Genomic DNA, 16,777 nt, shown 5'->3' with positions numbered 1-16,777 from the left:
AAACTGAATGGTGTGAATAAGAATTCATCAGGTAAAGAGAAGGAAGAGGTTGTTTTGGACACACAGAGGCAGAAAAGCACAGGGATCCCTTGAGGACAGTTTGCTGAAATGTACAGTACATAAAGAGGATTAATATGAGCCAAGTAAAAGTAAAAAGGCTCAAGATTGTGAAGAGCCTTGAATGCCAAGCAAAGGAATTTGAACTTAATATAGTGAGCTAATTAGGAGTCACTGAAAGTTTTTAAACAGAAAAAAATGGCATTTCTCTGGTAATATTGTAAAGAATGGGTATGAGGAGGGAGACAGTGAAAGTGGGAAAACCTGCTAGGAAGCCATGACAGTAGTCTAGGAGAACAGCTAGGGGGTCTTTGATGAAAGATATAGAGAAGGGATTCCTGGTCAGATTAGATCAGATTGGATTAGATGACCTTTGAAATCTCTTCTAATTCTGAGATATTTTCTAATTCTATGAGTTAGAGGAAATAAAATTCACTGGTGTCAAATCAAAAAGGCCTCAAAAAGTGAATCAACTATTCACCATTTATTAGACATCTATTATGTACCAGGCACTCTGCTAGGTCCTGGGAATATAGAGAAAAATATGAAATGCTCTCGACCCTCAAGGAGCTTATTTTCTCTAGGGGGAGATATATATATATATATATATATGTATATATGAAATACATAAACAAATTTATACAAAATAGGCATAAGATAAACATAGGAAAGTAGGGCACTAGCAGCTAGGGATTAGGAAAGACAAGGTAGAGAGCACTTCATTTGAGCATAGTTTAAAAAAAAATAAAACAAGAAATTCTGTGAGGCAGAGGTGAGGTGGGAATGCTTTCCAAGCATGGGAGTAGCCAGTATAAAGGTGCAGAGAGAGAAGAGAGAATGCCATGTATGAGAAATAGCAGGAAGGTCAGTTTGGCCAGATTGGAGGGGGCAGGATGAGAAGTAATATATAAAGTTGGAGAGGAAGATTCCAGTAAAATTGTGAAGGACTTTTTTTAAACAGAAAAGTTTAGATATCATCCTAATGGCAAGAAGCAACCACTGGAGTTCATCAATTAGGGGAGTGACCAGGTCAGATCTGAGTATTAGGAAAATCATTTTGACTGATGTGTGAAGAATGGATCAAGAAGCAGTTGAGCCAGCTACCTCTCAAGGATGCTCATTAGGAAGCTAAGCAGTAGCTGAGGTAAGCAGTGAAGAAGGTCTGAATTAGACATGAGGACGTCCCGATTTCCTCCTAGAACGTTAATGTAGAGTTAATGGTGGGTGGGGGGAAGAGTTACAGATCTTCCCCACCTGTTAGTAGGCCTCACACACCTTTTGTTAATTTCTAATGAGGCACACAAGTGTCCTGCCCTCCAGCCCTGAAAAGAGCATATGCAGTCTGAGGTGAGGTTTTGCTTCAGGGCTTATTTTTTGGATGAAGGTTCCTGTGCCAGATGAGATTCTGGGTAGCTGGTAAAGAGCCACCTGGCTTTGAAAACCCAGATGTTGGTGCTTCTCTCTCTGGTAAATGTATGAGGGCAGCTAGGTGGTGCAGTGGACAGAACAGGAGTCAGAAGGACATGAGTTCAAATCTCACCTCAGACACTTGACACTCACTAGCTGTGTGACCTTGGGCAAGTCACTTAACCCCAACTGCCTCATCCTGGGTCATCTCCAGTCATCCTGATGAATATCTGGTCACTGGATTCAGATGGCTCTGGAGGAGAAGTGAGGCTGGTGACCTGCACAGCCCTCACTCACTCAAAACAAAGTCAAGTGCAAGTCATGTCATTATTTCTCTGACAGCATGGTCTTTGGCAACGAAGGAGGAACACATATATAATGATGTATGTATTATCTATGGTCAGACAGTTGGAAGCTCTGTCTGTTGGTCTTTCTGTTTGTATTTTCCCTGAAGTTCAGAGTGCTAACTTTTTCCCCTGAACTAAGTTAAATGATGTATGTGCTTGATTAAAGTGATTATTGACCCCTCAAAAGTTGCTTTCCTTCTAGAAAAGCAGATCTAAGAACCTGTACAGCAGGCCCTCCTGTGCATGTCAGGGTCCTTGCTGATGTACCTCCTTATTAGAACCCCACGCCCTCTCCAGGTCACTTTGTATTTACTTTGTATTTATCCTCATTTACTTACCTGTGGGCATAGATAGAATATAAGTTCCTTGTGGACAAGAACTACTTCACCCTAGTTCAGTGCTAAGCACATAGTAGGCATTTAATAAATGTTTGTTGATTAATGAATAGATGGATGGAAAGAGATGATGATATGAGTGAGTGATTTTATACTTGACAGAATAGGAAATTATTAAATCCATTCAATTAAGGTAGACAATACATCTAGGTAATTAAGGATCAAAGTCAAGTCAGCTAAATGAGAATTGTTTTTAAAGTTTCTGTTATACAAAGGGTCCTGGATTAAATTAAATGATTCAGTCCTGCCCCAAAGAGCTCACAATCTAATAAGGTGGATAAAACTTGCATACAAATAAGGTAGAACCTGAGGAACTGGAACCAGATTATGAAGAATCTTAAGTGAAAGCCAAGACAAAGAACTTAAATTTAATCTATAGGCAATGGTTTATTAAACTCTGAGTCCTATGAGGAGGAACTGTTCCATATCTAAATGTTTGATCTTCTCCAGCACCTAGCACAATGTTTGTTGAACTTAATCTAGTTGAATTCAACTACCAAAGGGTTGTTTTTCTTTGATTTTTGTTGTTGCTGTTGACAATTGGGGTTAACTAGCATTCCCAAATCACACAGCTAAGTGTCCGAGGCCAAATTTGAACTCAGGTCTTCCTGGCTCCAGAGCCAGTGCTCTATCCATGTGCCCCCTAGCTGCCCCAGTGACCATAGGGTTTGGAGGAGGGGAATGACATGGTCAAATCTGTGTAATACAAGAGCAATACAGACTGGTCCTATCGTTACTTTGGTATCAGGAACTGCCAGGTGAAAAAACTTCCTCTAACAACGAAAGTCAGAACATACTCTAGGACATATTGTCCTAGAGAGTGGCTTACTCAGAGATTATATGACCAAACCAAGGTCACATAGATGGTATGTGTCAGAGGCAGGATTCAAATTCTGAACCTCCAGACTTTGAGATCAGCTCTCTATCCACCACACTAGAATATATTGGAAAGGTCGTTTTGGTAGCTCTTGAAAGGATGAACTGAAAAGGGAAGGAAGTGTAACCAAAGACCCCAGCTAAGAGGCTGTTACAATGGAACAGAGGAAGAAGAAAGCCTGATCCAGAGTAGTCATGCTCTGAATGAAAGAAGGGGATCAATGTCTGAGATGTTAGGAGATTCAGCTTCCTGCACTCTTCACAGTCAGTAAGCTTTGTGGTTCCCTAGCCTCTGAGAGATTCCAAGGATTCCTACATATTAGACAGCTCAAGAAAAGGAACATAAATTATCAAGGGTAAAATTTTAAGAGAAGCCCCAAATCGGCATCCTGTGAAAGGTGCAGTAATGGGCAAGCTATCTGATTATCTGAAAGAAACTGGTGCCTCAGCACATTACTGACCAAGTCAAAAAGTCACCTCATACCCTCAAAGACCACAGAGACAATCTAGGCCCCTGTTGGCCAATCAGACCTCAGCAGGAAACCTTTCCATGTACCAAATCTCTCCTCATCTGTAAACATCACAACTGAAGGCAGCGGACTATCAAGGTTACCTTATCAGACATCTCCAGCAGCCCAGAGGCCTGGTTCCATCTGTCTCATAGTGACTTTTTTCTCTGGTTCCTCTTCTTGGGCCTCAAGTCACTTTTGTCTCAATAAAAATTAAGGCAGTATGCTGCAGTCCAAAGAGCATTTGATTTTGAATCTGAGGATGTGAGTTCAAATGTAAGCTCTGCTACCAAATCATTTTACATCTCTATAAGTCATTTCCCACCTCTCTGCCTGTTTCCTCAAAGTCCCTTTACCATAGAGTAAAGGGATTGATGAGATAGTCTCTAGGATCCTTTCTAGATCTAAATCCTATGATCATAAGTTACCATTCTAAAAGTCTGCCTTCTTGTAGTACACTGTAAGACTGTGAATCTTAGACTCAAGAATGATGCAACTCTTAAAATCCTAGAATTTTTTTTAAATTCTAGACTCACAGATCTTTGATAATTCTACCAGTGTTCTTTTGCTGCTCCAAGAAAGATTCATCTCCTCTTTCCATCCCTTGTACCAGTCTTTTGATCTGTTTTTGTTTCTTTTAAGCTGACTTTTCATGTTAATTCAGGACATAAGCAGTTAATCCTTAAGTTGCTGATCAGTTGGTTTAACTTTTGCATTAGAAACCCAAGAAATTAAAGAGCATGAAGGAAATTATTCTGACACTATAATGGAGAGAGACTTGGGCTTGTATTAGGAAAAATGGAGTTTGGCTCCCATTGGCTATGTGGTCTTGATAAGTAAGTCACATCCCCTCTCTAAACCACAGTTTCTTTGGCTGGAAAATGGGGATGGAACACAAAACTCATCTCATAGGGTATATTTTTGGGGAAAATATTTCCTAAATCTTCAGAGGCTTTGAAAAGGTGAATTCTTGTTAGAAGATTAAAGGAAAAGCAAAAAAATAAACCTCACTCAGAGTCTCCATTTTAAGGACTTTTGGAGGTTTTTTTGTTGATATGTTGTTTTTATTTTTATTATCCACAGGATAAACAAGTCCTTTGTACTTGGCATGATATGATCTCCATGACTTCTATGACAAAAGTGACATAGATGATGAAATATTTTCATGAGAAATCAATAAAGACTCCTAGCCCAACTTTATTTTACAGACTGGGAAACTGAGTCCCAGATAAAGGAAGTAGTTTGTTCTAAATTGTGCATCAAGTCAGCAGCAGACCCCAACACAAAAGGATCACAGTTTCATGTGCTCCTACACACACATACTACATATACACATCCTCCTGCTTATGAAACTGTGCTCCTGCATCCAGCCCACTGAGTCAAGTCTGTTTACTCAAATATTTGCCATCTAAGAATGAGCTGAGAAAACTATCAACATTACACGAAGCTGGTGACACCCATTTGCATCCCATTCCAAAGGCACGTTTTATTTATTTTCAATCAGGACCAATCAGAAAATAGCATAATCAATGAAGTCGTGGTCAGGAGTGGTATTTGGCCATCTGGGGGCCCCAGTTTCTTTCGGAGACAAGGGAGATTTTTTCGAGAGCAAGGAGGAACTCCATATGGTCGAGATCAAAGGTGTTGCTGGGTGCATGGTTCTGCTTTATTGCCAGGCGCTGCTGTTAATTAGAAAACAAGATCAGAGGCAGTATTAAAATCCAATTAAATTGATATGAACAGATTGCCAAGTGATGTTCACTAATGTATAATTGAGCACCATGCAAATTTTGGTGGCTGCCTTTTGTTCCCCCCCACCCCCAACTCTGGAATGAATGATGAAGCAATGGAGTTTTTTCCTCATTGTAAAAGATAAACAAGTTAATGCACTGATCTAGGGGGTATTGCTTTTCTGATTGATGAAAATGAGAGTCGAATATTAAAGTGTGACTTTGCGGGAAGAGGAGAACCTTCTTTTCCTCTCTCACTTGTTCCATTTCTCTGTCTTCCTGTCCTATCAATCAGGCATGGACTTCACTCAGAATCCCTCATTGCTGGGCCACACAAAGTTCTTTTGGCTCTGAAGATCTGATCACAGAATCACAGAGTGTCAGAGCTGGAAGGGCCCTTAGGGTCACAGAACGTTGAGTGATACAGCTGGGAGATACCTTAGACTCACAGAACAAAGACTTACAACTAGAAGGTGCTTTAAAATCCCAGTACATGGAATAGTAGAGATGGGAAGGACCTTAGAATCACAGAACACAAAATGTTATAGCCAGAAAGTATCTTATGATGATAGAACAGAATGTTAGAGCTGGGAGGGTCTTAAAAAAAGAAGGTAGAATGTTCGGTTGAAGAAAGGAGGAACTCCAAATGTTGCTAGAAGGTTCCTTAGCATCACAGAATGAAGAATGTTTAGAGCTAAGAGGATTCTTAGAACAATCATAGAACATGGACTGTTAGGGCTAGGAGGGTTCCTTAGATCACCTACTCCTCATTTAAGAGATACGTAGAGAAGTTATATCATTTACCAAGGTCACATAACTTAATACACGTCACACTTAGGTCTTCTGACTCCAAGTCCAGTGTTCTTTCTACTTCCCTATGATGAAGTAATTCCAAACAGAGTCTTGGGCTTTCTGGAAGTTAGGACACATGTGAAAGGCTTCATGTCTGACTCAGATAATCTGCTCTATCTTACTAGATAATGTGGAGATATTGTAAGGATTCAGAGACTGAAGCAGTAGCAAAATTATGGCCAAAATATTAAGGAAACCACTGAGAAGAACAATCTATTTCATAAGCATTCCCCTCACTCAATCTATGCCCCTCCCCACTCATCCCACCAAGCCTACCAGCAAATCAATCAGAATAAAGAATTCAGGTGTTTGGGAGGGAAGATTCGTGATCCCATCCGTGTTGCACCTATACCTCTGGCAACCCCTCTATGCCTTTCCATCCTGTACGATGTAACAGTAAGCTTCTTAAAAACATCCTCAAGGAGTAACCTAGTCGTATTTAAAAATCAAATTATGTGCCCACTGTGCCGACCAGCTCAGCAATAAGCAGGCATTTTCACATTCTCTCAGCTTTAAGGTTAAAAAAAAAATCCTGCCAATAAGTCGAAATAAGACAACGGCTGATGGCAGTGTTTACATATTCATGACATGCACGTGGAGTTTGGAGAATTTTCACTTGTAAAAAGACAGGGAAATCAAATGGGTTCTCAGCTGTATCCCATTGTGGGGAAAGAGGCTTCCTTGGTAACTTGGCTCTGGGCTGAGGACTTCAGTAGCTTTTGAATGGGCAACTTTAGTGTTAAGCAAAAGAGTTCCAGCAGTGGTGGCCCCGCAGGCAGTGCCTGCTTAGCCTGGCCCTGGGGCACTTTGCACAGGCCTGGGAGTCTGCATTTCTGGGCAGGGGCCAGGCTGTATTCATAAACCAGCCAATCAGACAGATCTGGGCCAGAACATCAGTGTGTGCACCAGCGTCCCTCCCAGGCAGACTTCTTAATCTGAGGACAATCGTAAGAAAAGGAATCCTTTGGAAGATAGAACATGTAACTTCCTCCCCATCACCCCCAAACCCCTAGATTTTTTTCCCTTGAATCTTTTTGTAGCATTTCCATCAATTCATTTTCATTCAGCTCCAAAACATCAATAGACCACTTTCAAGAGAAATGCTAAGTTTAGCTATGACCCCATGGAGTTTACAATCTACAGTCAAATCATTTGCACACTACTCAGAGCAGCTTAGCAATACGTAGGCACTGGTGCAAGGTGTGACACATGCTTGACTGCTATAATACTCCAATATTCATACTCAATAAGACATGATAGATGCATTAAAGAACAGTACAACAAAGGTACTACGGGATTTCTGAGGGGAAGGCTGCTACCTCCTAGCAGGGTCAACAACCATCAGGAACTACTTCATGGAAGACACGATGTTTGATTTGGGCTTTAATTGATAGGGAGGATTTTAACAGGTAGAAATGGGGGAGGGGACCTGAAGAAGTGATTTCAGAAACAGAAAGCAAGGAAAAAAACAAGCATTCTTTGAATGAAATTAGGTAAGTGCTATGCAAATGTTAGTTATTGTTATTACTAAAATGTTATCTCAGCTGACCCTCAAAACAACTCTGAGAGATAGTATTATTATCCCTGTTCTACAGAGAAGGAAACTGAGTTAGACAGAAGTTAGATGATCACACAGCTAGTAAGTGTCTGAGGTTTTCCACTGTGTCTCCAGCTGCCTCTGACTGTGTGAGGAAAGGCATGAAAATGGGACAGCACAGAGAACTGGGTGGAAGAGTGTGGAGAGGAGGAAAGGACAGTTCAGTTTAGTCAGAGCATGGAATGAATGGAAAATAAAGTAAATATGGAAAAGGAAAGGTGGTTCCAGATTTGGGGGGGAGGGGCTTTAATACCAGGTCAGAAAATTTGAATTTCATTTTATAGTGATAAAATCATAGAATTACAGAATTGGGGAGCCTAAAACTATCATAATTCAGAGTTGAAAGAGAGCTAGAGTCTCAAGACCATCTAGTCTAAACCCATCCTGAAGCATGAATCACCTCTCCAGCATCCCTGACACAGGTAGCCATCTGGCCTTTTCCTGAAAACTTCATCACTTCACATGAGAGGTGCCCATTTAACTGTAAAAAATTTAAAAGTGTTAACAGGTTTGAGCAAGAGGAGCCAGAACCCCAGGGGCAACCCACTCAGATGCCACCTCTTCCAGAGTGTGGAACATTTTTGGTAACAAATCTGCTTAGACCCTTTGCTAAAGGATGAGGGCAAGGTCTCCAGGTGGTATCCTGGGCTCTATGAGGGTGTGGAGTTTGTATCAAAGAGAACTGAACCCTAAACCAAAAAGAGCCACCCACTCAGTAGGAAGAACAGTGTCCAATTTCTCTCTCTCTTTTTCTCTCTCCCCCCTCCCCCCCTTCTGTCCTTTCAAGGTGGGGAAGGGAATCCAAAAGCAGATCGAATTCCCACAATTTTTTCCTTTTTTCCATTTTTCCTTTTCTCTAATTGCCTCAAGTTCTACTCTATTAGATCTATTTTCTTTTCCAAATTACAATCCTGCCAATGTTGGTAACTCAGAACGGTACTTCCCGTTGTCCTCATAAATCTTCTTTTCTCCAGCCTCAACTGTCCCAGTTCCTTCAGCTAGTTCAGGATGATTTCTAGTCCCTTAGCCATCCTGAATGTCCTCCTTGAAGTGCTATAGTTTGCCAAGGTCCTTCCTAAAATGCAGTGCTCAGTAGTGGACAAAATTCTCCACTTGTAGTCTGACCCAGCTAACACCCACAGGCTAAGAGGTCCTCTTTTATTTTTTATCCTATGCCTTTATTAATGCAGCCAAAGACAGTATTTGTTTTTTGGCCTATACATCACACCGCTGACTCACATTAAGGCTACATGCCTTAAGTGTTTTTAATTTAACAACTAATTATATAATAGTGTCTTAATAATAATCATACTAAAGGACCAGAATATGTTAAGCAGCCACCTTCCTCCCAGTAGGAGGCCTCTTTGGAATATCTTAACCACATAGTAAGGGAAAATAATAACTATGAGCTATGCACCTTACCTCATAAGAGTAGTCTGAAAGAATAACTAGTGAGAGGTCAATGAACTGAGTTTGGACAATGGTAGAGATTATTGAAGAGACAGCTAGGTGGCTCAGTAGATAGAGCACTGGGCCTGGAATCAGGAAGGCCTGAGTGCAAATGCAGCCTCAGACACTTACCAAGCTGTCTGACCCTGGGCAAGTCACTTAACCTCTGTTACCCTTGGAGGAGGTTCAGTGAATAAAGTGCTGGGCCTGGAGTTAAGAAATTGTTGTTCAGTTATTCAGGGTCTTCATGAATCCCACATTTGGGGTTTTCTTGGCTAATATACCAGAGTGGTTTTTCATTTCTTTCTTGAGCTTATTTTACAAATGAGGAAATGAGTCAAAAAAAGGTTAAGTGATTTGCCCAGAGTCACACAAGTAGTAAGTATCTGAGGCTTCATTTGAACTCAGGAAGATTAGTCTTCCTACAGGCCCCACACTCTCTATTGTGCCACCTAGCTGCCCATAGACAGGAAGACTTTGGTTCAAATCTGGCCTCAGACACTAGCTGTGTGACTCTGGGTAAGTCACTTAAACTCTGTTTGCCTTAATCCACTGGGGCAGGAAATAGCAAATCAATCCAGTATCTTTGCCATGAAAACTCCATGAACAATATTGGCATGCTATGATCAACGAAGTCATGAATAGTTGGACACAACTCAATGACGGAACAACAAACAGGTTACTAAAGCTAATGGAATCCACTGAAGCATCCCCCATAAGCCCTATCTTACTTTGTATCTTTATCACACATGAGAAGAGAGGAAGCAGGACCCTGGATCTTAGGATGCAATGTGACTCATGTTGTTATAGTCCACAGCTATATGGCTTTCAGCTGAATAAGAACTGGGGTCTAGATAACACACTAATGCTATAACAGGACATTGTATTGGACAGAGATTTGGTATCAGAACCTCCAACCCATACCCCTCCTGTAATGTTAAGGGAATTTGAAGATCTTCCCTGCCCCCTAATAGGCCCATGTGACCTGCTTTGAGCTTCAACCCAGCCTACAGCTTGAGTCACGTGGAGTTGATGGTAGGAGGAACTTGCTAAACAGTGGCACAGGAAGGGTGCAGCAGGGAGAGAGTGAGGTGGAGCTGAGAGAGAGAGGCAGCATGCAGAGCAGTGCAGAGCAGCTAGCCTGAGTGAGAGAGGGACATTTTGCCTACCTGAGGGAGCTTGTCTGTGGGGAGGCCTGATAGAGGAAGACTTGGGGATGGCAATCCTCCCTCTATTGATAATGTGTAAAAACTTCCTTGTTACCATGGTGCAATTGGCTTTCTGGTATCTGAATAAATATCTTAGTTTCGTCTTTGAGGAAGAGAGTTTATATTTTGAGAATTTACCCTGGAAATACACCTGCATATCCACAGTGGTTGTTGTGAGCATAGCATTGATGCTACACCTACCACCTAAAAAAGAAAAAAAAAAATCCAGGCTTTGTCAGCCAAGTTACCAAGCTTTTTCAAGTCTACCTTCACAGTGTAACTTACGTGTTCTTGATTTAAACTCTCATGGCTACCATCTAGTTCTGACCCTCATCACCCTTTACCTGAATCATTGCAGCAGCCTACTAACTGACTTCTTGGCTTATTCTCTCTCTCCCTACTTCAATCCAGCCTTTTCATAACTGCTCAAATAATCTTCCTAAAGCACAAATCTGACCATATAAATCCCTTGTTCTAGAATCCTTCTTCCCACAAAGATAAAATACAAGTTCCAGAGCTTGGAATTTAAAGCCCTTCACAATCTGGCCTACCTTTCCAGTCTTACTCTACATGACTCCTCTTCGTTTGTTCTGTGTTCCAGTCAAATTAACCTATTTGCTATTTGCCAAAACCAGCAATCTATTTCCTGCCTCTATAATTTTGCACAGCTGCCCCTCCCCACCCCCTTTTCACTCCAGGGCCAGTAATGTGCACATTCCTCTCTACCACCATGGAATCTCTAGTTTCCTTTAAGGTCAAGCTCGTCTGGTATCTTCTGTGGAAAGCCTTTTCTAATCTCCCTTATTGTTCTCTCCCCTCTTCTTCAGATATAGATATAGATATGTATGTATGTACACATGCATACACACATATATGCACTCACACCTCTTTTTGATTCAGTCATTGAGTGTATCTGACCTCATAGACCATAGCAAATGTGTGCATGTGTCTGTATTCATGCATGTGTATGTCAATATGTGTGTGCACATATATGTATATGTATATATCCATATATAATTGTGTGTTTTTATATGTATATGCATATGTGTACATATATACACACATGTATATGTGCGTATATGTGTATAACAGTTTAGAATGCAATTCCTTGAGAGCAAAATCTATTTTTCCTCTTATTTTTGTATTTCCAGTCCCTAGCATGCTGCCTTACACATTTTGACTTGTGATTTGATCAGTGTGGATCCTGAAAATGAAACTCCCTACATAAAAGCAGACAGACAACCATTCTACAATTTATAGGCTGAAAGACTTGCCTGGAACCCTAAAAGATTAAATGATTTGTCCAGAATCACATAGCCAACTAAGGAGTGTCAAACAGGGCTTTAAATCCATATCATCTCAACTCCAAGCTCAAGTCTCCACCTATTACAGCACAGTGACTCTCAGTCTGGCACAGAGTAGGCACTTAAAAAAAAAAAAAAAGCACATGCTGGATTGGATTTCATTAGAGACAAATTACTTCCTTGTAGTGTTTACCTTTTGTGATTGATTCCATATTGATCCTCTTGCCCTTTTATGAACACTTTTTTCTAAATATACAAATGTCTCCTGCCTAGCCCTGTGAATTTGGTGGTAGCTAGTTTCTCTTTGATTTGGCCCTTCCAGAGCACCTTTGTCATTCTTTTAGTTCCTGCATTGGGCCTCGCTGGATTACCCCAAGGTCTCTGTATTCCTTCTCAACCCTTTTAATTGCCCTTAATCATCATCATCGCAAATCAATAAATCAATAAACATTTACTGATCACCTGCAATGTTCTGGGAATGCAAAAATCAAAAACAAATGGTCCCTCCCTCAATGAGGTTACACTTTAATGTGGGAGAGACAACATGTTCCCATATAAGTTTGTACAAAGAATACTCTCCATGCTTAAATGACTCTGTGAGCTCATTGACTCAACAGTTTGCTCTAGAGATGATACAGATGCAAACCATCCATACTTGCCCAACCTGTGCTGTTCTCTTTTCCATGTTCTTACAAAATACATTCAAAATAAATACAAGGTGATGGGGAGGAGAAGGAAGGGAATAATATTACTAATAATATTTATTAATAATAATAATACCTATACACGTTTTAAAGTTTGCAAAGCATTTGACAAATGTTATCTCATTTGATCTTCACTATAACCCTAGGAGGTAGACGATTTTGTTCTCTATTTTGCAGATGAGCAAACTAAGATATAGAAAGCTTAAGTGACTTTTTCAGGGTCACACAACAAATAAGTGTCTGAGACAATATTTGCACTCAGGTCTTCCCAACTTCAAGTTCAATGCGCTGTCCTCTGTGCCACCTAGTTGTTACCTACCTTGGCTTAAGAAAAAATTCATGTAGAAAGTGACACGTGTTCATCTATGAAAGAAATAATGATTCTATCCCTTACAGATCCCAAAGCTTTGTGTCATCAGCCACCTCATCAGCTCTTTCCACTTGGACTAAAGTTGCTTCCATTTACAACATTGTTCCTATGACACCAAATGTTCCCTATAACATTGTTTCACCTAACTCACATTTTTATAGAACCAGTGGACAATGTTACGTAGTGTGTACCTAAATATTTATAGTTGGAGCAGTACCTGACAGTTATTTCTTTTCCTGTGGGATTCTTATAATTCTTTGGAGTCAATATTATGTCCTCTAATTCATGGGATGTCAGCTGGAAAGGGAATTAGAATCATAGAATATAGAATATGAAATCCAAAGATTGTTTAAGTTGTAATCTCTTGACTGGCCTTCTTGTTTTTCTTCCAGTCTCATCTCCTCTCTAATTTATCCTTCACTCAACTACATAGTCCAGTCAGATTGGAGTATTTACCATTTCCTGATTTGGTCTGCTTCTCTCACTCCTCACTATTTGTGTTTATCATCCTTTGTGCCTGAAATACATTCCTTTTCCATCATTCAACATGTTGAAATCTTCATCTTCCTTCAAGGTCTAAGTCAGATACCACTTCCTCCATGAACTTTTTCCTAAACTCTCCCTAATACTAACTGAGTGGCTGCTTATCTGGATCTCTTTTTTACCCATACTGGGGGTGGGGGAGGCACCTGTGCATTCTGTTTTGTGCCATGACTTATATGAATGTGTTCCCTTTATAGAATGTAAGATATTCAAGGGGTCTTTGCATCTCCAGCACTCCTCACAAGGCCTCTTATATTAAGTTCCTAAGTAATGTTTGAGTTTAACTTGCTTTTAATGTAGATAGGCAGCTAAGTATGCTCCAAAGAATGCTGGTTTGGAGTCAAGAGATTAGGGTTTGACACTTAGCTCTGACACCAGTTATATGACATTGGGCAAGTCTCTCAAACTCTCTGGGTTTCAGTTTCCACATCGATAAACTGGGGGCATCTTGTACTATTTCCTTCACAGGGCTATTGTAAAGAAAGTGCTTTGTAAAGTATGAAGTGATTTAGGAATATAAGCTAGAGCATTGGGCTTAGAATCAGGAAGACCTGAGTTCAAATTCAGCCTCAGACATTTTACTAGCTTTATGATCCAGAATAAATTATTTAGTCTTTCTCCATCCCAGTTTCTTCATCTGTAAAATGGGGATAATGATAGCACTTATTCCCCATATTGTTGTAAGCATAAAATGAGAAATATTTATAAAATACTTAGCACAGGGTAAGTGCTTAATAAATGCCTATTTCTTTCTCTTTCTCCCTAGACCTCTTTAACACTTCTTCTCATCTCTACCTTTGGTTCTGTAGTCTTGAGTCATTAACCCTATACTGGATACCACGAGAAGGTCAGAAATTGTACTAGCTGACCCAGAAGAAAACATCCCCATCTTTAATATGTATACCCTTCTATCAGCCTCAAAGGTTGGTACCTGGACTTTAAAAAAAAGACAACTTAGGATCATGCCAAGTAGTGTAACATTATTATGTGATGATACAGAGCCAACAAAGAATTTGATGCCATAACAAAAGCTAAATTCAAAAGGAAGGGATTTTGTTCGGATTTAGAAATCTGAAGTTTCCACAAAGCCCAAATTGAGGAAGCTTGTTCCGTTTCTCTCATCCTGAAGGGAGGGCCGACAGCTGAGCTTGACTCTTTTACTTGAAATTCTTTTGGCTGTCGGCAGTTGAGATGTGATTATTTTTTTTTTCTATTCACAGTTGAGATGAGAAACATGGGATGTGTTTCTCACCTATCTGTGACTGCCACGTGAGCCAGTCTTCAAATCTAGAGGCATACTTGGGTAGAATAAAGAGGACCATTTCTTTCACTGTCACACAAAATGGTTTCTTGAAACTTAGAACTTAACTATAGGATATAGAGCTGGGGAAAACCTTAGAATCATAAAAATACAGATTTTGGGAACTGGAAAAGTTCTTAGGATCTTCAGTATCAGACCTCAGTGGGACCTTAAAATCCTAAAATATAGAATATATTTATTGAGAATATGAGTGTATATTTGTTAAGAAGTTGCTAACTTTGTGGGCAAGGAATGTTTTACACTGCATTCCTTAAAACTTTGAGAACAGGGCTAAACCACATAGTAGACTTTTAATAAAAAGAAGGAAGGAAAGAGGAAGAAAAGGGAGGAAGAAAAAAGGAGAAAAGGAGGAAAGCAGAAAGGGAAAGAAAGAAGGGAGGGAAGGAGGGAGGAAGAAATGAAAGAAAGAAGAAAGGAATATTTCTTGTAGATAAAAAATATTTGGTCTCCTTTCTTATTATTAAAAATTATCGCTTCTATTGACTCTCTACTTTTAGCAGCTGATGATGGTAATTACTGACATTTGGCTGGAGAAAAACTAGAAGATACTCTCAAGGAAGAAGGAAAAAAAAGGATTTTTTTAAAGAATTAAAGCCAGCTTGTACACTTGGCCTGAAAGCTAAAGGTCAATTACAAACCACTTAGATATACCTCTATCTGACAGGCCAGCTGTGAGCATTAGCAATTAGCAGAGTCCCAGCACTTTACTCAGTATAGTGTTGCATTTCTCAGATAAAATGGACCAGCATCGCCATTATCAGATTGTATGTTTTCCATGCAAGAAATGTATGCTTACCAAAAGTTTTCACCACTGTCATGAAGGATGCCCTGTGCAGAATCCAAAGAGAAGAAGGATTCCATATAAACTGTGAGACCCTCCAGATACTTCTCTTTTAGTATGACATCAGCCAGGTATAAGAGCTAAGGACTATAATCTCTTGAATTAAGGTGTTCAGAGCTTTAATAAGACTAATGCCAATTAGGCATCTAATACAAATATGGTGAGCCTCCTAACTAGCTAAGGAGAGACAAACTGGCTCAGGTCAAAGCAAAAGAACAGATTAAAGCTTCTCTGCTGATGGTGATGAGCAGTAGCATTTAGGTTCCTGAGTGACTACTGTATTTTCTGCCTGGGTGAGATAGGAAGAGCTGGTCCAAATGAAAAATAAATAAATAAAAAGATGGGAGATGACATCATGTTGACTGCATCAAACCTCAAAGTGCTATGGGACTCTTCAGTGATTTTCATGACCTCTAAAACAACATGCAAGTCATCAGTCCACACAGGGGAGGAAAACCAAATAGGTGAAGAATACCCATTGTTTAGATTATAATGTGTAGTTCAATGAGAATCCCACTAAGTTAGTGCATCATCACATAGATCATGGTGCTACAGTCAGATCATGTTTGGGGCCAAGACAAGGCTAGACTTCATTTGAGAAACTGTAATAACCCATCTTTTTCAGGACCAATATTCTTTTGGCAAGTCTATGTGGATCACCACCATCACCACTGCCATCCCCAAATAATGAAAATGAAAGGTAGCTGAATTGAAGTATATAAGTAAGTTGTAGCATGTCACCATTGGTAATTTGTACTCAAGAATTAAAATAAATTATATCAACAAGATGTAATCAGAAAAGGAGGTGGAAGAGTCATTTAGTAAGAGAAAATGATAATAGTTGGGTGGCCCGTGGTAGCTTACTGGTACCCAGAGAACGTTAAAAGACAAAGAGGAAGGTTTCTAGAATACTTTTTTCTTATTATCAAACAGGATAGTATTTGTGAAGAGCTTAGCACAGAGTCTTGCACATAGTAGGTACTTAATAAATACTTGTTCCTTTCCCTTTCTTCATAGTTCAGACCATGGAACTCAGGACTTCTAGAAAGCTTAAATTCACAAGGTCACCTGGAAGCCTGGATATGTCCATTTCAAAGTCAATGTTTAATTACCTATGCTTGGGTGGGAAAGCCCAAACCTAAGAGAGAGTTACTGCTCTGAAATCCAATCTCAGGTTTACCTGGGTAGGACATTGACTTAAGTTGCCATAATCTCATGGTCAAATGACAACCAGAGCGGGGGAAGGGTGATCACCTTTCCCCTATGC

At 40.0% G+C, this 16,777-nt stretch overlaps 1 long non-coding RNA gene across 2 annotated transcripts in view; it reads right to left on the bottom strand.

The window, feature by feature from the left end:
* Positions 1-5,051: 5,051 nt before the first annotated feature.
* The window catches only part of LOC140518281 (uncharacterized), a 105,671-nt gene continuing 93,945 nt past the window's right edge, over positions 5,052-16,777 (bottom strand). Inside the window, exons 1-2 of one of the 2 annotated variants that reach the window (XR_011971892.1) lie at positions 6,126-6,450; positions 5,052-5,273 (exon numbers count right to left, since the gene is read on the bottom strand). This is a non-coding gene — a long non-coding RNA (uncharacterized lncRNA). Of the gene's footprint in view, positions 5,274-6,125; positions 6,451-16,777 lie in introns of those variants that run through there. The other variant, XR_011971893.1, reaches the window with a different exon arrangement.

Source organism: Notamacropus eugenii, chromosome 1 (assembly GCF_028372415.1).
Source record: "Notamacropus eugenii isolate mMacEug1 chromosome 1, mMacEug1.pri_v2, whole genome shotgun sequence".
NCBI lineage: Eukaryota > Metazoa > Chordata > Mammalia > Diprotodontia > Macropodidae > Notamacropus > Notamacropus eugenii.
Note: the sequence above shows the minus strand (reverse complement) of the source record. Positions and strands in the feature narration are given on the sequence as shown.